The sequence below is a fragment of the Hydra vulgaris genome, chromosome 10, assembly GCF_038396675.1.
Source record: "Hydra vulgaris chromosome 10, alternate assembly HydraT2T_AEP".
NCBI classification, from domain to species: Eukaryota; Metazoa; Cnidaria; class Hydrozoa; order Anthoathecata; family Hydridae; genus Hydra; species Hydra vulgaris.
The window spans coordinates 40,655,495-40,680,989 of record NC_088929.1 but is presented as its reverse complement, the minus strand read 5'-3'; the positions used below and the strand labels follow the sequence as shown (position 1 = coordinate 40,680,989).

The 25,495-nt window shown below is 26.2% G+C and overlaps 1 long non-coding RNA gene across 2 annotated transcripts in view; it reads left to right on the top strand.

Annotated features, from left to right (window-relative positions):
- The window catches only part of LOC136086601 (uncharacterized), a 67,676-nt gene extending 63,351 nt beyond the window's left edge, over positions 1 to 4,325 (top strand). Inside the window, exons 2-4 of one of the 2 annotated variants that reach the window (XR_010641461.1) lie at positions 3,233 to 3,324; positions 3,608 to 3,763; positions 4,118 to 4,325. This is a non-coding gene — a long non-coding RNA (uncharacterized LOC136086601). Of the gene's footprint in view, positions 1 to 3,232; positions 3,325 to 3,607; positions 3,927 to 4,117 lie in introns of those variants that run through there. The other variant, XR_010641460.1, reaches the window with a different exon arrangement.
- The last annotated feature ends 21,170 nt before the right edge of the window (positions 4,326 to 25,495 follow it).

The window sequence follows — 25,495 nt, the reverse complement described above, 5'->3', positions numbered from 1 at the left end:
GTGTGACTTTATCAGCTAACTCTCCCATAACCTTTATTGAAAAGTGCATTGATTATAGTATTTTAGAGCAGTTTAAATTGGCTGACAAACATTTAGGTTGGAAAGGTGATCTTGAATACCTCCAGTTGTATCATTTTTTGAAGAGAGCCTTATCTGAAACATATAAGACCATAATTTTACCTGATGAATTACAACAGGGTAATAAAAATCTATGAACAACTGGTAACTTAGAAAATGAGAAAGGTATAGCCGATATGGAAAGGCCTGATTGCAATAATGCAGCTGTTATAGAACCAATTTTAGCTCAGTTTAAAAATAGTAGCAGAAATAATAAATTCAATCGAAAGTGTTTTAATATTGCCAAAACAACCAGTCCAATCGTCTAAGCGCAAAGTAGAACGTTTACCATCGGAAGACAAAATTCAGAAGACAAAATTGCAAGAAAAGTCAAAAATAAAGGATGAAAAATTAAAAAAGAAACAATTAGCTGCAGATAAAAAGTCAAAAGTAGAGGAAGAAAGATTAAGAAAGAAACAATTGGCTATGGAGAAAAAGTTATTAAATGAAAAAACTAAGAAAGAAAGAGAAAACATGAAAATTAAAAAAAAGAAAGTTGCAAAAGAGTCAGAAACGAGATTCATTTAAATGTTGATAATAATTATAAAATAAGACTTGAATAGTTATGATGAAACTCTATCCTTTCCATTTTAGGAACTTAAAGGATAAGTATACTAAAGTAATGAAAATGCTTTAAAATCTTTACTTTTATTTATAATAATGTTTTTATTACAATATAATTAGTGTTTATTTCATAATAAACATTAAATTTATTTAATAGTCTTATCTTTTAATTTTATACCTAAAAACGGTTTATAAAATGTTACCAATGCATTAAATTTCCATTTGAAACCGCGAGCGCGTTTTAAACCAGACACTAAAGTAGATTTTAAGATATACGATAAGTGTCGACATTATATACGATAAGTGTGAAACACTTACAATAAGTATGAAAAACTGCGCTTTTAAAGATTGTTCAAAGTAAGTACATTATTGATTTAAATTTCAGAGTGAGAATTATTTTAAATTAAACCTTATCGTAATACATTGACGGCTGCAAAAATTCATTTCTAATGCATTTCTACTTTTTGAGTAATCTAATATATTACAATAACTTTTGTTAAACTCACTGTAAGTGTGGAAACGATCCATATATATATATATATATATATATATATATATATATATATATATATATATATAAATATATATATATATATATATATAAATATATATATATATATATATATATATATATATATATATATATATAAATATAAACATATATATATAAATATAAATATATAAATATATATATAAATATAAAAATATATATATATTTATTTAAATATAAATATATATATATATATATATATATATATATATATATATATATATATAAACATATATATATACATATTGACCTTTTTATATAAATGTTCATATATATATATATATCTTTATATTTACATATATATATATATATATATATATATATATATATATATATATATATATCTTTATATTTACATATATATATATATATATATATATATATATATATATATATATATATATATATATATATATATATATATATATATATATATATATATATATATATATATATATATATATATATATATATATCTTTATATTTACATATATATATATATATATATATATATATATATATATATATATATATATATATATATATATATATATATATATATATATATATATATATATATATATATATATATATATAAATATATATTTTTATATATATATGTATCCCAGCTAACACATGCTTAATTGGCCCAACGTTGGGTTAACGTTGGATTGGATGACTGACGTTGGGCCAACGTAGTGCCAACGCAATGTAACTCGACGTAGATTTTCATCACATTGGCTCTACGTTGGGCCAACTTACTTTGAAAAACCTACGCTTGCGGCTTATCGAGCTATTCACGCAAAGCATTTATATATAGCATTACAATCTCCATTTTAAAATAGTTTGCTTTTTATAATGGCATCGTTGTAAATTAATAGAAAAAACAAAATATTTTTGAGTGTTCTGCAAAGATATTAGAGCGTTGCGTGCAAGGAATTGTGCAGCTACACTTACAAAGGATTCAATACAATATCTATAATATTATTAGTTTCGTCATAAATCTTAAATCTTAAACCAAGATTTCTGTTGTTTTTATCAAAAAATTTATTGTTAATTTTAGATAATATTATGATCTATTTAGACTAAGTTTTAGTATATTAAATTTATATATATATATATATATATATATATATATATATATATATATATATATATATATATATATATACACATATAAATAGGTATATATATATAATATATATATATTTTATAGAATACATTTATAACTGTTGTAATAAATATGTATATATATATATATATATATATATATATATATATATATATATATATATATATATATACACACACATAGGTATATATGTATATTATATAGTATATATTATTATGTAGGTATATTATATACTATAATATATATGTATATATAGATATATATGTATATATATATATATATATATATATATATATATATATATATATATATATATATATATATATATATATATATATTTATATAGTATATATTACTGTTACCCGCAGTATCAGGAATTTGCTAAATGCTAATATTTATATTTATTATTTGCTATTTATATTTTTTATATAATATTATTTGCCAAATAATATTATATATATATATATATATAGCAATTAATACTATAACTATTAGCATTTAGCTAATTCCTGATACTGCGGGTAAAAGTAATATATACTATATTGCTCTAGTTTATTTATTGAGCACTCTTTAAAATATACATAATTATACATGATAATATAAAGATACTATCTTTAATATTTACATATATAGACTTGCATATATATATATGTATATATATGTATATATATATATATATATATATATATATATATATATATATATATATATATATATATATATATATATATATATATGTATATATATATATATATATATATATATATATATATATATATATATATATATATATATATATATATATATATATCGTCGCTGCAAAACAAGACTCATTCAAAGTTTTTAACGTTTGTTATATTTACTTTTAGTTAGTAATGTGAGTGAACAACAGAATAGCAATTTGCCTATGCGAAGAATGTCACCTGGTTTATCAACATTAAAATGTCTCTACGTAAATAATGTATTTTTTGCTTTTAAATTTTAAATATTACATATTTTTTAGTAGTCATTATTACACTGTAGAGTATAAAAAAAGCCTCCAAAAAATACTAGATCCAGGCCTATAAAAGTATTAATCCACCGCTGCGCTCCTCAGATGTTGCTGTGGTATTAACTCACAATATATTTTTGCCATTGCATACCATCTTTATAACATCTTTAGCAGGTTCTACTTGAAAGAGCTTCAGTGTACTTTTAATAAAATATTTTATCTGATCTTATGGGTTTATTTTTAAACTTTTCAGATTATTTATCTTGTTTTGATTGATGTACGAGTTGTTGAAGAAACAGTGAGCAACATTTTCTGTTAATTGATGGCTACAGAAGTGGATCAACAAAGTAAACACTGAAGGTCGAGGAGGACAAAGCAAGGGATGAAAAACATGAATCTATTGTTTATGGTTAGTGATCAATAAATATTAAACATGATAATAGTTATGTTGTATAGGGCCATTCAGTTATAACATAAAACAATTTACTTATACACATGTAAGTTTTAACTTATACTTAAGTTATAACTGAATGTAACCCTATTTAAGGTTTTAACTTTTAGGAAACCCAAGTTGGCTTAACGAAAAATAGATAAAATTTGGTTTAAATGTAAATAGAATGTAATTGGTTTCATTTGTTGTCTGATTGCCCAACAAATTACTTTTAAACTGTAGTTAATCTATTTTTTAGGGCTACTAAAGTTTTTGAAATGTTTTAAAACAAAGTTATTTAACAATATTTAAATGTATTTTTTTCACGACAAGGTGCAAAAGATGTTTCAAAAGCGGAAGTAAACGATCAAATAAAGTCGTGGGTTCGTAAATTGTACGACCGAAAAAAAGTCAGATGGTGCGAGGATTGATTATGCATGCCACTCGGAACTTTGGGACAAAGGCAGTGATGCAAATGGCGAAGATAATGTCTAGATTATTGTATAACAGTTTTAATATTATCTGATATACATTTCATTTTATTGAATATGTTTTGTTTTTCACCTTGTGAATAACAAACACATTTCAGTTTGCATTTGATTAAAACAATTTAAATAGCTTTAATCATACGTCGATTGCAATTGCAATCTTTTTAATACATTAAAAATAAACAAATTTAAGAAATTTTATGATAACAATAACCTAACTAACTGCGTGCTAGTTACAAGTAGCGTTTATAATTCACTGAACCTAATAAAATATATCGTCGAATAAATGCTGGCTAAACTGCATAGGGCCAATGTAATCGGGCCAATGTATGCCCGGCGGCCATCAAGGAATCGGCCCAACGCTGGATGCCAACGTTGGGCCAACGTTACAAGAAGCATTGGGCCAACGTTGGTTCAACGCTGGTGTGTTAGCTGGGATATATATATATATATAGATATATATATATATATTTATATATATATATATCTATATATATATATATATATATATATATATATATATATATATATATATATATATATATTTATATATGTATATATATATACATATATATGATAAATTTAATATATATATATTATATATATATATGTATATATTATATATAAAAATATATATATATATATATATATATATATATAAATATATTTATATATATATATATATATATATATATATAAATATATATATATATATATATATATATATATATATATATATATATATATATATATATATATATATATACATATTAAAAGTTAGGCTCTTAAAAATATTTTATTCTAGTTTAAAAAGTTATTCTCTGACAACCAGTAGGTGCTCTTTATTGTGTTGCCCAATCTGCAGTCTCAAATAAACTTCTGCACCACCGGGATGAGGATTTTTTCTGCCCAGCCATTATGTCATTCAGTTAGCTTGAAAAATCTTTCAATATGTAAAAAGTTATACAGTAATATCGCTGTTTTCCTACCGGCTCTGTTTGCTCCTTCCAGCAAAATTAGCTCCTATAACCATGAATCACATCTTATAGAAACCCCGCTCAGTAAACTCCGTTGAACTGCTAATGACTGGTAACTTTGGTTTCCCCATAAGAAATAAAAAAAAGTTTACAAAATTAAATCGATAAAAAAAAAGAGAACGCGGGACTCGTAGAAGACCGTTAGGTCTTGTAGTCGAGAACCGCTAACATAAACGTGATAATTTCTCGTAATATTTGTAAAAAATCAATAAGATAATTACAAATTTTTTCTTTACGGAAAAATTTGTTAAAAACATGAAAATCTGATGTATATACTATAGATTCAAAGCAAAATGCATAAAAATCTTCATATTTAGGTATATCTTTAAATTTTTAAAAGTTTTTTGATAAATAGAAAGTAAAAAGGGGATATTTAAATATATATATATATATCAAATATATATGTATATATATATATATATATATAAATATATATATATATATATATATATATATATATATATATATATATATATATATATATATATATATATATGTATATATACACATGCGCACATACACACACATACATATTTATATACACACACACATATACATATACACATATATACACATACACATATATATATTAGGCCATCCCATTTCGACTCTCATGAACGAATTTTTTTTCACGGAGTGTCTCAAAATGTTCCTATGGTATTGGTTTGTTTACGAAGCTTTTTTTTAATTTTATTCTGGATAAGTATTTTTATTCGCACCATTCGTTTAAAGTTTAACTTTTTTAAGGGCATTTTCAAATGATCAGCGCGTATAGAAATATATAAACCTTTAACAATTTAAATGCGTCAATACAAAGAATGGAAGTTTTTTTATCCATACCGATTGTGCGCATTTTTATTATTATCATATTTATTACCAGGTGGTACTTTAGAAACACAAAATTAGGGTACTATTTAAAAAAAGCGCAGTTTAGAAAACAATTGGTAATCGAGCTACTTAACAATTTTTAATTTTAAAAAATCTATTTTTTCCACCTCAAGTAAGTTTATTATAACAACATAACATAATAATGTTTGTTATACTTTATATTTATAGTTACATAAATTAGGTTATTTAAATACTTATAATACTTTAACTAAGCTTTTAAAAAATTTTAAACTTCATACAAATTATGAAAATGTTTATAGTGTAATAAAGCAATGGTTAATATTATAAAATTTTGTTTTAAAGCTAGCAATGACAACAAAAGTATCTGAGGTGTATCCCTGTCCCAAGAAGGGGTTTAAAAGAAGAAGATTGAGTCGCAAGAACATGTTCCTAGGTAACGTCACTCTGGATAGAATGGAAACAAACCAGCTGCCCTTAAGGATTCACGTTATCCAACGCTACTTATTTTTAAAAAAACAATTTACAAAGAAAGCACTAAAGGATCTCGTCCCTTGTCCTTTAATGTCCAAAACTTTCCAGTAAGCTTTAAGCTTTAAAAGTCAATAGATAAGAACGTTATTTCATGTTTTATGTCAAATATAGTAAAGACAATTTTATAAGTTATGTTTTTAATTTACGTAAGTTCTTCATAGATTAAAATGCGTAACAAACAATGATTTTTGCAATGTCAGTCTTATCCTTTCCGGAATCGTAATTCCTTGGAGAAAGACTGGCTTCAAAGTCATCAGTGACAAAAGGATGATGTATCATGTCAAGAAATATGTAGACAAGTGCATAGTAGTGAAGAAATCCCAGAAAAAAATTGGAATTGTTTATCTTGAGACAAGAAATAAATTAGAGAAATCAAAGACAGGTAGGGGATAAATAGTAAATTTTAACATTTTCTAGTCAAACAGCCAGTACTAAGGTAATTTATCGATAAGTAAATAGTTCACTATTTTTTGTTATTACCTTATAAAATTATATTTAAAGGATTATTTTGGGCTGGAGAAGACACTACGCTTCTTGAACGTAGTTTAAAGGCTGATAGGCTAAGACTGGTAGCAGATAAGATTAAAGATTTAACCTTCATACGGAACCAGCTAAATTGCAGAAAGATAGTGATTGGAGCGTTGTACGGTCGGTTTGTAGATGTTAGTAATAGATCTGCATCAAGAAATAACTCTAAAACCTCTGGTATAGTTAAAAAAACTTTTTATGATTTATCTGAATTTTCCTCTAAAAGTGAATTGATTACTGATGACTCTAATGATGCATGTTCCAAAGATGATTTTAAGATTGGTAACACACCAAAGAAGAAAACAATTAAAAATATGACTCTAAAGGTACCAAAAGATATTTTTTCATAAACTGCCAGAACTGCTATTGGGATGGGAATATCTACTAAGCAGGCAACAGCACTTATCTCTTCTTTTATTTGCAATGCCGGTGGAGGTATAGAAAACGTAACATTATCCCACAGCTCAACTCAAAGGATTTTTGATACAATAATAAGAAAAGATGCTAGTGTTCTTAGAGCAAACATAACCACTATGGTTAAGGAGAGCGACAATCCCATCATTGCGCATTTTGATGGCAAAATTATCAAAGATTATACGGGTAGCATAGATGAGAAAAAGACCAAATTTGTGTACTTAGAAGGCATGACAATCAGACCCATCTGTTAGACGCTCCAGTGTTGGAACACGGCAGTGGTGAGGCTCAGTTCACAGCAATTCAAAATCTATTACATTTTTTTGATCAAGGGCAGTTCATCCACGGAGTTTGTTTTGATACCACTGCTTCAAACACTGGCTATTTAAAAGGAGCTTTTGCAAGACTAGTTAATTTTTGTTAGCGACCATTGCTCTTGTTAGCTTGCCGCTATTATGTAGGAGAGCTATATACTATAAAACTTTTTTGCAATGAAGTTGCAGTAAACAAATCTGTTGGACCGGAGAATCAGCTATTTAAATCTCTAAAGCAGAACTGGCATGGTATTGAAGCTAACAACGAGAAGATGCTGATGAAATTTAATCATTAGAATTTTAAGGGTACCTCGTTGGAGAAGCAGGCTCTATTGGCGCTCAAAACTTGCAAGTAACTGAAAGATAAAAACAAGTTAAGAAATAGTCAGGTAAGGTTAAAATAAAGAAATATATTACTTTAAAACAACTTTATACCAAAATAGAAAGAAGAAACATCAAAGTTTCTAATTAAATTGTAAATTATATTCATTTAGACTTTAGAGAAGCGCAAAGATTATTAAGAACTGGCAGAGCTTGTAGTTATGTTCCTTGAAGAAGATCAGACAGTTAGGTATAAAATTCGCAAAACCGGAGCTATTTTACAAGCCAGGTTCATGGCAAAGGCATTGTACTATATGAAGTTTAATTTGCTTCTCCCTAAAATCAGACAGGTTCTTTTTCTGAGTGATGAAATTGTCAAGGAGATCAACATAATGGCTGACTACATTTCTTCTTTAAGATTATTTTGTTTCAAAAAAAGACCAACTAAATTATTTTAGAATAATGACATAAATAAATGACACTTTTACATTAGATGTTAGACGTGTCATTATCAACCTTACTTACTATCTAGTTTGCATAATTTTTAATTTACACTCTTAGGATCAACGAAACTATTGGCAGATGTGCCATTACAATGCGTATGAGCCTGCCGCAGAAGTGGTATTAAAATCATGGCGAAACCATATGTGGTATTTGGATTCATCAACCATGGTGCTGGCGCTAGTATGTTGTTATAAAGATCACTACATCAAAATGAAAGTTGGCAAAAGTTCTTTATTCAACCCAACGGAGTGGCATTAAAAATAAAAGAACGGGTAGAACCAATACTAAAATCCCTACTGATTGCAGTTTTCTGTTTAATATAGACCAACCACCAGGTCTTGAATCATGTATTTCGCCAAATTCCTGGTTAATTTTTGATATCCTCGGTCATACGTCTAAAAAATGTTTATAGATAAAACTCCCTCAGAGTTTTTGGAAAGAATTTCCAGGATACAATGAGTTTCAAAGCTTTGTAAAATCTGTCAAAGTTGTTAACGACTCTTCAGAACGTGCAGTAAAGCTCATTTAAGAAAATGTAAAGCGTGCGATGAGCAAGGAAAAACTTCAGAAACTTCTCCAAATAAAAAACTCTTGGAAAAAGCCATTTAAAAAGACAAAGAATAGATACAAGGAGCCAGTATGCGTTGTATCATGGATACAACGCCTGCTCCCTCGCTACTGGCTGTGAGTTGATAATTCAAAACCTTTTCCAATATTTCTAATAGTTTGAATTACCTTACTGTAGACTCTAAACCTTGAAAATTTATTTAAAAGAAATTTAAGTTATGTATTTTCTAGAGATATTTGTCTTGAAGGAAAGAATTTATTATATATATAATAAATATAATAGCAGTTATGACAGTACTTAGGGTTCTTACTTTGATATCGGAGGTCCGAGGATTGATGCCGGTTTAGTCATATAAACGACATTTACATGTAAAAAAATTTTCCCCGGTGCTTTGTGATGAGCACTTAAAATTTAATGAGAATTTAAAATAACACACACAAAATCTAAGTAAATATTTTCTGAAATATATCAACACATTTTGATCTAGTTAAATCTACAACAAAATATTTAAAGTCCTATAGCAAATCTTTTGAGGGTATCCATTTTGAGTTTGGCTTTGTTTGAACTTAGGTTACAATAACAGTAATTTTTTTTAAAAAATTATCATTTGATACCAATAAGAAGTAAACAAAATGAATTTTGCACCATGACTGAAAATGACCTCATAGATCAACACAAAGGCACTTTGAAACAACACAAATGTTGATTTTTTTTATCAAAATCAGTGAACGGTAGGCATTATATATTTCTTAACTCAAAAAGCACAGTGTTTTTTTTTTGGTATTAGAATCCATAAAGAAAATATAAATGAAAAAATTAGCTGGATTCGACATCAGAATCGATTCGCGCCGTTGTTGAAAACTGCTCAATTTTGGACAAAAATTGCCTAGGCGTAACTTTGAACGACGTTTAAAATATTTAATATATATATATATATATATATATATATATATATATATATATATATATATATATATATATATATATATATATACATATATATATATGTATATATGTTTTCGTTTAAATGAGTTGGAGTAACATTGTTCAATAAAAACTTAAGAAAAATTTTTTAAAACTGTTTTGTTTCATAAAAATGGTCCGCAAAAAGCAATGCAAATCCTACTATAATTTATTTGAAAATATAGCTGCTTAATAAAATTGTCATTGCGTAGAATGTATTTATTTTTATCTTTTGACAAATACAAATTATGAAACGAAAGCGGGGAAGAATTAATTTTACATAAAAACATAAAACATAATACATTATAAACATTAAGTTGATATATATTTAGTACATTCATTTTTTTTAATAGAGGTTTTACATGTGTAAAACGTTCACTCAAATTTATTAAACGTACTATGTGCTTCTGATGAAGATGAAGAGGTTGAAGTTTGCTTTTATTAGTATTAGCGCATGCAATTTTTGCATAGTTAATATGGCTGTGATTAAAAGAGAAATATAATTGAGTTAGGATTTTCTTATTCTAAAAGCTTCTTATCTTATATAAAATTTCTATACTTTTTGATGTTTTGTTGCATAAATTTTCAATGTGAACTTTCCAAGTAAGTTAATCATCAACATAAATACCTAAAAATTTTGTAACATTTATTTCGACCTTATCAATGAAAAGGGATGGCATTCTGTAAAGAATTAATTTTTTTGAAAGAGGATGAAAGAAAATCCAATTACTTATTTTAATGTTAAGGGATATTATGTTCGATTTAAACCAATAAGAAATATTGTTTAATTCTAGATTCATAAAGTTGAAACAGTGTACCCAGCCGGCATCTCTACGTTGTTTCAACGTTGAAATTTGGTTGAAGCGTTGTTTCAACGTTGTTCAACTATGTCTCAACGTTACGATTTAAACGTTGTTCATTTATCGTTATTTCAACGATAAATCAACGTTGACAAAAACACTTTATTATAACAAAACCGCCCGTTGAATTTGATGCTTAAAAGTAAAAATAGTTAAAGCGAAAAAGTAATAAAGCAATAATTTAGTATATATGTGTGAAACTTTGAATTTTGAATTTTCAAAAACGTTTTATTTAGTAATCAAATTTCTACTTGTTCTTAAGACAAAAGAAATTAATGGCTTATTTAAGAAACTGGCGAAAATGCCACTCTAATGTTCTAGCTCTGGCAGAATCATCTTCTAGTAGTGAAGAAGAGAAAGTCAAAAAAAATAATGACAATTAAAAATTTACACAAAATATTAGTTAAGTAGATGAAGACAGAAATTCGGTAAGCGATTATGAAAGTGAAGAAATTCTTTATGTATATTTGTCTCAAAGTGACAATGATACTGTGTTTTTCTCAGAAGAAATTGAAAAAACGATGTTTAATTTAATCTTAAACTGGCGAAATGGCAGTAGAGCACTGCTGTTCACGTGAATAAGTAAACAAGCTGTTAGCTATACTGATAGCAGAAGCCTTATGCTATCTGCAGAAACAGCTTTTTGTATACCAGTCTCAAGACCAATATAACAGTATTGACCACCACACTTGCTTTCGACAGTAAATGATTTTGGAGCCTAAAGCAAAGTTCTTTTATCTTTCAATGAGGATAAGAAAAAAAGAAACAAAGTACCAAAATTAGATAATGTTGATAAGTTCTCGATGGCTGAAGGCAGTATGTTATTAATTATTTTTTAGCGAATTTTTGTTTAATTTCATTAGGTTTGTAAAAATGTTCAACAAAAGTTGTTTTGTGAAACTATTTTAAATTATAGAGTTTCAAAAGAGAGTGTTACACTTTCTTACTGATATAAGAAATCCCAAAACACAGTGACAAAGCCTGATTTTAATAGTGAATTTATAAGCCAAATAAGTTTTATTTTGTCGATAGCTAAATTTGTTGAAGTGGACAAGATATTAGATGACGAAAAAAACACAATCATCAGGAGTGAGTTTTAATAAGTAATTTATTAAATAGTTATATCATTTAGTTTCAGAACTTTTTTAAATTTTATGTCTACAGCTTTATGTCAAAACTTATAAAAACTTATAACTGTATATATTAGAAGAATGGCTTCTTATTTGGTAGTATAATTTCAATGGTTTAAGGGCAATTGATGTTAAATGTCAACAGTTTCATTTTCATTAATATGATTATAATACATTTTGAGTAAGGTTAGGCAATTTTTACAACGAGATGCTATTCCTGGTGTTAACTTGTTATTCAAATCAGGACTGATTATTTTTTTCTTATTATACTAACAGAAGTTTACCAGACTATATGGTGCTATGAAAGGTAAACCTTTATAAGATATATAAAACTTTTTTATATTTATTTACAGCTTCTTTTATTGAATACGATGAAGCGACTGAAATTTTAATTGATGGCATTTTGTCTGACTTCTTAAAATACGCTCCATTTCGAAAAGGTGATTTGAAATTAGATTGATTGTTATAAATATTTACATCTATTTCAATAAGGAAATATTTCTTGTTGTCTACGAATATTTTGTTTTCAGTGTTAATTCAACACTACCAAAAAAAATTTCAGTTTTGAAAAAACGTAGGATTGAGTTGATGTTTTAAGTAAAATAAGAAAAACTTAAATGATATAATTTTTTTATTTTTGATAAATACAAAAATACTGATGAAGTAGTATGAAAAATTGGTATTATTATTAATGTTTATTAGATGAAGATGTGTAATAAATAAGTTACAAGTTATTATTTGGTCTTTAAAATTGTTTGAATGATAATTTATTATTTGTTGAGATGTTTTATTTTTTAATTTTTGTTGGTTTTGTATTTTCAATCAAACTAAGTTATTGTTGTGTGATATTTTAAAATAAACTTTATATTATATTTTGTATTAACAAAAAATATTATCTTTTTTTGTTCAATATTCCATGTTACTTTTAGGTAGTTAATTATGTTTTACCAACCTGCGGTTCTTTCATTATTTTCCTCTGATGTCTTGAGTTATTCAAACATAATGTATTCAGAACTATGCAGATTAATAGAATTACAAATATATTCATATAAATGAAATTAAAATATAAAAATTTATAAAATAAAGAAAAACTTATCTTTGCTAATAATGTCTACTAATATCATTGTTTAGCAAGTATCTTGGTTATAAAATGTCAAGATTTAACTAGTTTAACTAGGCATGTTAGAACATTTATATTATGGTTTCTTCATTTTTTTATTAGTTTATATAATATTTTCAAACTCAAGTATGTGGAAAGAAGCTGTTTGGAATGAAGATTTACAATGAGACGAAAGTGTATTTCCACCTAATTGGATTTGTAATAAAACTGTTTATTGGCCTCCAGGTACCAAAGCATTGACTGCACTTAATTGCTGAGAAGAATTGGCTTCCATTTTTCCACAAATTTCCAAGTTTCCACAAATCAAAACTAAATTCTTTTCAGGTATTGCATCTATATATTACAATTATTATTTTTAAATAATGTGGTAAGAAGAGTTATTTTGTTGATACAAAATAAATAACTATTCATATGACTATTTATATAACTATTTTAATACCAAAGAAAGCAAACAGAATTGTGAAAAATTTGAATTTACAACTACAAAAGAAAAATGTGATAATGAGAATATTTATTTACGAAAAAGAAAACATAAACAAAGAGAATTTCCCTAGCAGGTATTAGTTTTATATGCTTTGATTTTATAAATTTCAATTTTTATACCTAAAATTAAAAATGTTATTATAATTAATACTATAAATCAGTAATTATTTTTTACAGGTTTAGTTATTTAAGATTTAGATGAGGTGTCAATGCACTAGACCTCCAGTTTTTCATTTATCAAATCTATAGGTAAATATATATATATATATATATATATATATATATATATATATATATATATATTTATATATATATATATATATATTTTGCTGTGAGCATATATTCAGCAAGAGTGCTCGATGAATGATATTAGAGCTATATAATTGATTTTTTGATAAGAATAAATAAAAATAAAAAGTGCATGTATTTTTTTACCTGATGATTGTTAACCGCATGAAACGTTTAGTAGTAAAAAATCATGTAGTTATTTTTATTTAAATCAACGTTAGGTTCAAACGTTTTTCCAACGTTGATTCAACTCAAAAAAAAGTTACAATAACGTTGAATTGACGTTGAAACAACGTTTAGAATGACAGTTTTTTAACGTTGATTTATCAACGTTTTGCCAACTGTTAAAAATCGTTTTGTAATCACAGAAACCGTCAATAATAACTGTGATCACCATTAAAACGTTCTATGCATGTCCAATAGTGTTGTTGTACATTATCAAGGTATATTATGAATAATAAATCTACTCATAGTCTATACTTAGACTTTTTCAGCTCAGTTTAGTTATAATAGTTCGATTAAAGAAAGAGATAAAACTTGTTTTATTGAAACAAATATTTATATATTACATATATTTTCATATAATTGAATAAAAATCTACATAAATTTCTTCTCTTTTCCATCACCTTTTTGAAATGGAGCATATTTTAGAAAGTCAAACAATATTCCATTAACCGAGGTTTCTTTTGCTCCATTGAATTCAATTAAAGAAGCTGTAAATAAAAAAAATATATTGAGAAAAATCAAAAAAGGCTGACTTGAAAAAAATATAATGGAAAAGTGTTACAACTTATAAAGGTATACCTTTTACATCGCCATATAAATTAGCGTTCTTGAATATATTTTTCCACCTTTACCCTTCATATACATGGAGGCCTTAAAATTTTTCGAAAACAGTTTTTAAAGATAAATAACTGTTGAAAAGGGCCATCCCAAAGTGTTCTCTCATAGGGGAAGGGGGTTAGGTGTTGTATGCATTTTTTGCCAACTAGAGACACACATGCACACAAAAAAAGTCATCAATATTTGCAATTTATCAACTATAGTACAAAAAATGCTAAATGTGTCAACTTAAACGCTTATATGACAGCTTTGGGGGTAGTGGGACACCCCTTCACCCCCCGTTCGGGACAGCGCTGCTGTTAGTTGATTATTTAGAATTTTTTCAAATATTTAACTTAAATGAAAAAACCTTTTTTGAAAATAAATTAATAATCAAAATATTAAACTTTTCTAACATTGAAATATAACTATCGGGATGGCCATATAGAATTTTCATAAGAAAAATAGGATCTTAGAGGAGATTTTGCGTCTAATTTAGAGGATTTTTTTCGTTTTAATTTAGGTTTAACGTCCATGTTTTTACACTTATGGGGCTTAGACAGCTTTTATGTTAAATAGCATACATTTGCTAAAGCGACTTTTTACAAACCCTTGCACATTCAATCGTTAACCAGTTTTTCAGACCAAGAATGGGTATTTTGAACATTATACTTCTATTAAGAAATAAAAAAGAGGAATTAAAGAGGAGCTTTGATCAAATTTTAAACTTTTTTGAGGATAATAGAGGATTTTAGACGTGATTTTTGAAAAAAGAGGACGTTAAAGGATTTTAGAGGAGCAGTGGTCACCCTGATTAAAAATGATGTAAGAGTCCAATACTGTTCTTGATTACTTTAGCATCATTTTGTGTATTCTATCATTTGAAGACGTTCCACCAACTAAATGAAATTAATTTATCTGTAAAAAACATAAAGTAATTCTAATATTATGTTTGTGGAGATATATTATATTGTGGAAAAAACCACACAAGTGGAAACCTGGATGTAAAATTTTAAAAGATATATATGTATATATTTACCTATAGATTTGATTAATGAAAAACTAGAGGTCAGGTGCATTGACACTTTATCTAAATCTTTGATAACTAAATTTGTAAAGTATAATCACCAAAATACGGTAGTAAACGACCGGGGCCATGATCGGGGCTAGGTTTGATAACACATAGCCGCGACCGGGGCCAGGTTTATGACCAGGGCTGCATAAATAATAATAGATTCTATAAAAATATTATTTTTAATTGAAATTTATAATATGAGTTATAATTAAAAACAATACTTTTATAGGATCTATTATTACTAATGCAGCCCCGGTCATAAACCCCGCCAGGGCTGAATTAAAATTGATAAATCCTATAAAATATTGTTTTTAAACAAAATTCATGTCGTAAATTTTAATTAAAAATAACATTTTTATAGGATCTATCAATATTTATGCAGCTCTGGTCATAAACCTGACCCCGGTCGCAGCTATGTGTTATCAAACCTAGCCCCAGCCATAGCCCCGGTCGTTTACTATTTTACGGTATAAATTGAAAAAACATTTTTATTTTTAGATATAAAAATTGAAATTTATATAATCCAAGCACATAAAAGTAATGACTATGTAATATGTAATAGTAAAAGTAATACTTGGGATATAATCAGGAAATTCTATTTGTTTATGTTTTCTTTTTCGTAAATAGATATTCTCATAATCACCTTTTTTTTTTTAGTTGTGAATTAAAATTTTTTCACAATCCTGTTTGCTTTCAACAAAATAACTCTTCTTACCACATTATTTAAAAAAATAATAATTGTTATATATAGATGTAATACCTAAAGAGAATTTAGTTTTTATTTGTGAAAACTTAAGCCAATTCTTCTAGGCCTTTTAGTGCAGTCAATGCTTTGGTACCTGGAGGCCAATAAAAAGTTTATCACTAATCCAATTAGATAGAAGTAGACCTTCTTCTTTTTGTAAATTTTCATTCCAAACAGCTCCTTTCTACATGTTTGATTTTGAAAATATTATATAAACTAACAAAAAAATAAAGAAACCATAATATAAGTGTACTAACAGGCCTAGTTAAACTAGCTAAATCTTTATATTTTATAACCACGATACTTGCTAAACAATAATATTAGTAGACATAATTAGCGAAGTTTTCTTTGTTTTATAAATTAATTTATTTTAAATTCGTTTTTATTAATATATGTATTATTCAATTATTATGCAGAGTTCTAAATATATTGTGTTCAAATAACTCAAGGCATTCTAAGGAAAATAATAAAAGAATATCAGGTTGCTAAAATATAAATATCTAAATAAGAGTAATACAGAATATTAAACAATAATAAACATTATTCATTATGAATATAAAATGTAATATAAAGTATACTATAACACATCACACAACAATATCTAAGTTTGATTGATAATATAAAAGCAACAAAAATTAAAAAAGAAACCATTTCAATAAATAATAAATTATCATTCAAACAATTTTAAAGACCAAAAAATAACTTGTAACTTATTTTTTACTCATCTTCATCTAATAAAATCTAATATAAATCTATAAAGATTTCTATAAATTATATGAAGATTTTTATAAATCATATGAAGATTTCTTCACTACCTTTAACTCTCTTCTAGACAAACACGCACCGTTAAAAAAACAAAGTAACCATGGCTTAACTCGAAGCCTTACCCCATGGATTACTTCAGCAATTTTAACCTCGATAAAAAAACGAAACAATATATTTAAGAAGTTCCTAAAAACAAAAAATCATTATGACAAACTAATTTTTGAAAAAACTTACAAAATCTATAGAAGTTTACTTGTAACACTTATTCGAAGGAGCAAAAAAAAGACCACTTTTCTCACTACTTTACTACCAATAGCAATAGTTTGAAAGCAACGTAGAAGAATATTAGAACTCTTTTAAATATACGTTCGAATGATATCTCATATACATCTTGTATAACTTCAAACAACACCATTATCAATGATCCAGTTAAAATATCGGAAATTTTCAACTCCTTTTTTATTTCAATCCCTGAAGAACTGCAACAAAATATTCGTTCATCTTATACTGACTTCCATAAATATTTAAATACATCAAACCCTGACTCTCTTTTCATTAAACCTACTGAAAAAAATGAAATATCAGTTATTCTTTCTCTAAATGATGACAAGGCTTTTGGTCCAAACAGCATTCCAATCTTTATTCTAAAACTTCTTGCTAATGATATTTCCTCAGTACTTGCTAAACTATTTAATCTCTAATTCACTACTGGTATATTCCTTAATATTTTAAAAACTGCATCTGTTTAACTGATCCATAAGAAGGACTCAAGACTTGACTGCAATAATTATAGACCAATATCATTATTATCAAATATCAGCAAAATTCTTGAAAAATTAATGTATTCTTGTATCTACCACTTTCTTGATAAATCTAAGTGTCTCTATGGCCGTCAGTTTGGATTTCGTTTCAAACACTCTACTTCCCATGCACTTATTAGCATTACTAAAACGATTCGTGGTGCGATTGATGGTGGTTCTTTGCCTGTAGCGTCTTCATTGATCTCAAAAAAGCATTTGATACAGTTGACCATAAGATTTTAACTGAAAAATTGTATCACTATGGTGTACGGGGTATCGCTAATGATTGGTTTTCATCCTATATTAACAATCGCACTCAGTTTGTCTCAATTAATGGATTTCAATCGACATGTAAAGTTATTAGGTATAGTGTACCACAGGGTTCTGTTATAAGTCCTTTACTTTTTTTAATATATATTAACGATCTGCCTCACTCTATAAATAATTCGATTGTTCATCATTTCGCTGACAACACTAATCTTCTATGCATAAATAAATCACTCGCGCAGCTTTGTTAAAAATTAATTCAGATCTTTATCATTTGTGTCATTGGTTAAATAGTAACCGTCTTTTCCTAAATATCAATAAAACTGAATTTATTATTTTTCACCCTCCAATAAAAAGATTGATAGCAATAATGTGAAAAATAGAAATAATGGTAAAAGACTTTTCCCATCTAAATATATAAAATACCTCGGGATATTTCTTGACAGAAACCTATCATGGTATTATCAACTAATTCAATTAAATAAAAACTCTCACGAGCCAATAGTATGCCGTCATTAATACAACACTATGTTCGCCAACATGTTTTAATATCAATTTACTGACCTTGTTCTTTTCACTTCTCATATAAGTTATTGTTGCACTATTTGGGGTCAAAAAGATAGTTTTCAATTACATCGTAGAAACAGTTTACAACGCACTTCCTTAAGAATTATGACATTTTCTCCTTTACGATCTAATATCGAAAATAGGTTTTCTTAATTAAAAATTCTAAAATTTCAAGATCTTGTAAAGCTTTATAATTGTCTCTTTGTGATTGATTTTCTTCAAAATAAGCTACCAAATTCGTTCAATAAATTTTTTATTAAAACAAGTGACACACAAAAATATTACACTCGAAACACCAAAAATTTCAACTTGCAGACTTCCTTTTTCAGCACTTTCAAATATGGCAAGCTCTCTATTAAAAATCAATGTATTTCTCACTGGAACCAAATAATACCATTTGTAAAAAAAAAAAAGATTTTAACTAAATACCCTTTTATTACTAACATTCTTCATCTTAATCGAAACCAAATTAAGAAGTTTATATTTGAGTATATATTTAATGAATATTATTTTTATCTTTTATTATTATTGCTTTTTTATATTACTGTATTTATAAAACTATTATTACTTTTAATTTATACTGTCCTTTTTAACTCCACTAATAGTACTATTATCATTAAATTATCTTTGTTTTTTAAATCTTATTAATGTTATTTATAATGATAGTGAAAGTGATTCAATTGTAGTAATAGTTTTTATGGTTATTGTCCTAATTTTTGCAATTGTCATGTTTATTTTATTAATTTCTGGCGTAGTTATAAACTTTACTATAATTATTTTTACCATTAGACTTATAATTTTTAGTAAAGTTATCATGATATAGTTAGTATTTGTTTTTTTATTCACATTATTATTAATATTATTATTTTTATTATATTATTATTGCAATTATTAATATCATCTTTTTTTATTATTGCTTTATTTTCCTTTCTTTCTTTTTTTTTTTTTTTTCTTATTTGTAATTCTTTCTGTGTTTTATTTGTTTCTTTGTTTTTTTGTCTTTTTTTCAGGTGTAACTCCATTGACTAGTTTTTAAATATATGAGTGACACCTAAGCTTATTTTTGTGAGTTTATAAATATTATTGTGAATTTTCATATTTTATGGTTAAAGAAATGGATTATTATAAACATTATATTAATACTAATTTTTTATATCTTGTAATTTATTAATTATATATATTTTATGTTTTTTTTTTGTAATGTTGAATTGACTCTGAAAACCAAATATTAGTAAACAACAAGAAAATATTTCTTTATTGATATATATGTAAATAATTATAACAATCAATCTAATTTTTTTCTTTTCCGTCACTTTTTCAAAATGGAGCGTATTTTAAGAAGTCAGACAGAATGCCATCAATTAAAGTTTTATTCGCACCATCGCATTCAACAGAAGAAGCTGTAAATAAAAATGAAAAAGTTTTATATATCTTATTATGATATACCTTTCATAGCACCATATAAATTAGTGCTCTTGAAGCATATTCTTCCATCTTCATATTCATGGAGGCCATAAATTTTTTGGAAAATATTCTAAATTTTAATAGATAAGAGAACTAAAATTAATTATGTGAGAACTAATTTTAACTTTTTTTTCAAATATTTAAATTGAACTCATTATCAAACAAATATTTTTCTCAATAAGTTAATCCTTAAAATTCATCAATAATTAAAAATTATTTTGATTACCTTAGCATTATTTTGTTCTATCTTTTAAAGATAGTTACACCAATTAATTGTAATTGATTCAACTAAAAACAAACAAACATGTGAAGCTATTATTATTGTTTGAAATTTTAATTATCTTAATACAAATAATCATATACATTTAAGTGACTGATAAAAATGACATTTAATTAAAGTCATTGTATTTGTTCTGCTAAAACTAAATAATAACTCAAGTTCTGCTCTAAAACTATACACAAATGTTATTTGTTTTTATATTGTCCTAGTCGCGACATTAACTTTTCCTTTGTTAGAACAGGCATAATTTTTAGCAAAGCTTAAGACTTATCTTTGAGAAGGAAAGCTTCAATATAAAACTCTCAATTTCATCGTAAGAGGAGCTTGTAAACCTGGTCTGGTAATCTTCTGTTAGTATAACAAGAAAAAAATAATCAGTCCTAATCTGAATAACAAATTAACACCAGAAATGGCATCTGGTTGTAAAAATTGCCTAGCCTCGCTCATAATGTATTATAATCATGTTAATGAAAATAAAACTGCGGAAATTAAACATTATTTGCCCTTAAACCATTGAAATTATACTATCAAATAAAAAGCGATTGCTCATATATATGCATTTATAAGTTTTGACATAAAGCTGAAGACATAAAATTAAAAATAGGTTCTGAAACTAAATGATATCATTATTTAATAAAATACTTATTAAAACTCACCCATGATGATTGTGTTTTTTTCGTCATCTAATATCTTGTACACTTCATCAAATTCAGCTATTGACAAAATAAACCTTACTTGGCTTATAAATTCACTATTATAAGCAGCCTTGGTAACTGTGTTTTTTTTCGTAGCTCATTTCTTATATCAGTAAGTAAATATAACACTCTCTTTTGAAACTCTATAAATTAAAATAGTTTCGCAAAACTATTTTACAAACCTAATAAATTTAGATAAAAATTTACTAAAAAATAAATAATAAAATACTGCCTTCAGCCATCAAAAAATCAAAATGCCAATGAAGCCTACGATATCTTCTTAACTGAATTTCTTACTCATTATAATGAAGCATTCCCTAAAATAACTAAATCAGTTAAATCGGAAACGCTTTTAAACCCATGGATGACGAAGGGAATCCTTAAATCTTCCAAAATTAAACAACGTATATATTGTAAGTTTCTTAAAAAAAGAACTTTGGTAAATGAAACTACTTATAAAAGTTATAAACGTTTATTTGAATCTGTTCTAAAACGCTCAAAATAAAACTATTATTCTGAAAAATTATAGAAAAACAGCAGTACACAAAAAACATGGAACATTATTAAAGAGGTAATTGGCAAGAAAAATCTGGACCTAAATGCACTTCTAACTAATCTTAAAATTAATAATAACTTAATTGTAAATAAATCATTAGTTGCAGAAACACTTAATAACTTTTTTGTTAATGTAGGTTCGAATTTAGCCTCTAAAATAGGACCATCTCAGACAAACTTTCGTTCATACCTAACACCAAATAAATCTGTCATGTCTAATCATGAACTTACAGAAGATGAATTATTAAACTCATTTTCTTTACTAAAACCTAATAAAAGTTCGGGTGCTGATGATGTCAGTAGTATTGTCATTATTAAATCAATAAGTTTTATAAAAATACCACTTTTACATATTTTTAATTTATCTTTAAAACACGGAGTTTTTCCTGAAAACTTAAAATGTGCAAAGGTTACACCAATCTATAAAACAGGTGATCCTTCTGATGTTTCAAACTACAGACCAATCTCAATTCTTACCTGTTTTTCCAAGATTTAAGAACGTGTTATGTATAACAGACTGTTTTCTTTTTTAACTAATAATAAAATTCTTTACAATAAACAATTTGGGTTCAAATTTGGCCATTCAACCAATCATGCAATCATTCATCTGGTACACGAAATATTTAAAGCTTTTGATGAAAACAAATTTACTTTAGGCGTCTTTATTGATCTAAGTAAGGCTTTTGATACGGTGGATCATAATATTTTCCTGCACAAACTTAAAAATTATGGTATCATAAGTTTTAACTTAGCATGGTTTAAAAGCTATCTAGCAAACAGGAAACAGTACATCTCGTTTAATGATAGTAAAACGGATTTAGCGACAACTTCCTGCGGCGTCCCACAAGGATCAATTTTAGGGCCCCTTTTCTTCCTCATTTATATAAATGACTTAAATAAATATTCAAGTATCTTAAATTCAAACTTATTTGCAGACGACACAAACTTATTTTATTCTGATAAGGATATTAATTCTTTACTTGAAACAGTAAACAAAGAGCTTGGAAAACTAAGTGAATGGTTTATAGCAAATAAATTATCCATAAACATAAAAAAAAAAAAAATATACTTTCTTCCATCGTCTTCATGAAAAGAGACTCATTCCATTAAATCTTCCAATTTTAGTTGTAAATAACTCTTGTATAATAAGAGAGCGTTCATTGTTATTTCTTGGTGTTGTTATTGATGAAAGTGTTAGTTGGAAGGAGCACATAAATATAATTCAAAATAAAATTTCGAAAAATATTGGTCTACTTTACAAAGCTAAGCAGTTATTAAATCAAAACTGTTTAAAATACATTTATTTTTCATTTATTCATAGCTACCTAAGTTATGCAAACGTTGTCTGGTGTAGCACTAACGTTACTAAAATAAATAAACTATTAATTAAACAAAAGCATGCTTGAAGAATTATTGGAAATGTAGATCGTTTCTCACTAAACCTCTATTCATTAAATTTAATATTCTCAAAGTATTTCAACTAAATCTTTATCAAATTCTTATTTTTATGTTCAAAGTTAATAAAAAAATAGCACCTATTTTATTTAACTCTTTTTTGGAAAGATTATATCATCTATACCCAACACGATTTTCAGAAAACAATTATGTTCAACCTAAAATCTATTACTCTGTTACTAAGTTCTCAATTGCTTACAGAGGTCTTAAACTATAGAACATGCTATTAAATAATGAGTTAAAAACTATTTCTTCTTTTAAACAAGTTAAAAACAAACTTAAGCAAAAGCTTTTAATAAATGACAACGAATTAAAATTTTTCTGAAGCCTTTGATTAGGAGTAATCACGTTTGTCTTTTTCTTCATAAGTATGGTTAAAATATATATTCTATATACAGTTCAATTTGTACATTATGGCGTAGTTTTTTATCTGATATAATAAACTTTACTTATATAAAAGACACATTATGATACTAAATATGTTTTTAAAAAATGATTTTTTTTTTTTTGTTTTGTTTGTTTGTTTGTGGTTCGTGTATTATCTGTTATTTTATGATTTGAATTCAAAAGGTTTATAAATCTAAAACCAGTTAGGAAAAAAATAATTTAAATAAAATAATTAATTAAAAAATCTTCGTATACTTTTGGATATATTACACTGTAATATAGCGTAAAATGTTTTTTAGTTTTTATTTATCGTTATTTTATTTTAACGCAACGTTTTGTTTAACGTTTATTTAACGAGGTACTTTGTTTTGTATTTTTATTATTGACATTTTTATTTAAAGGGGCTTGGTGATAAGACAGAACTTGTCTTCTTCTTGCCCCAGCCATGTATTTATATATTTGTATTGCATTAACTTGTAAACTTTTCTTATCGGCGAAATACATAATAATAATAATAATAATAATAATAATAATAATAATAATAATAATAATAATAACAACAATAATAATAGTAATAATAATAATAATAATAATAATCAAGATCTTATCAACATCATCTAATTTTAGTACTTTGTTTTTACTTTTTTCTTATCCTCATTGAAAGATAAAACAAGTTTGCTTCAGACTCCAAAATCAGTTACTGAGAGTAAAGCTTGGTTACTTTGGTCTAAGACTGGTATACAAAAACCTGTTTCTGCAGATAGCAGAAGGCTTCTGCTATCAATGTAGCTAACAGCTCGTTTACACATTCACGTGAACAGCAGTGCTCTACTGCCATTTGGCCAGTTTATGATTAAAAGAAATATCGTTTTTTTCAATTTCTTCTAAGAAAAATACAGTGTCATTGTTACCTTGAGACAAATAATCATAAAGAAATTCTTCACTTTCATAATCGCTTTCCGAATTTTTGTCTTCTTTTACCTGACTGATGCCTTGTGTAAATTTTAAATTGTCATTATTTCTCTCGAGTTTCTCTTCTTCACTACTTGAAGATGATTCTGCCAGAGCTAGAACATTAGAGTGATATTTTTGCCAGTTTTTTAAATAAGCCATTAATTTCTTTTATCGTAAAAACAAGTAGAAATTTGAATACTAAATAAAACGTTTTTGATAATTAAAAATTCACTATTTCACACTTAAACAACTGCGTGTTGCATACTAAAATATTGATTTAATTAGATTTTCGCTTTAACTAATTTTATTCAATCAACGTACGGTTTTTTTATAAATTTTTTTGTCAAAGTTAGTTTAATGTCTAATCAACGTTAAATAAACAACGTTTAAACCGTAACATTATTTTAACGTTGAGACATAGTTAAATAACGTTGAAACAACGCTTCAACCAAATTTCAACGTTGAAACAACGTAGAGATGCC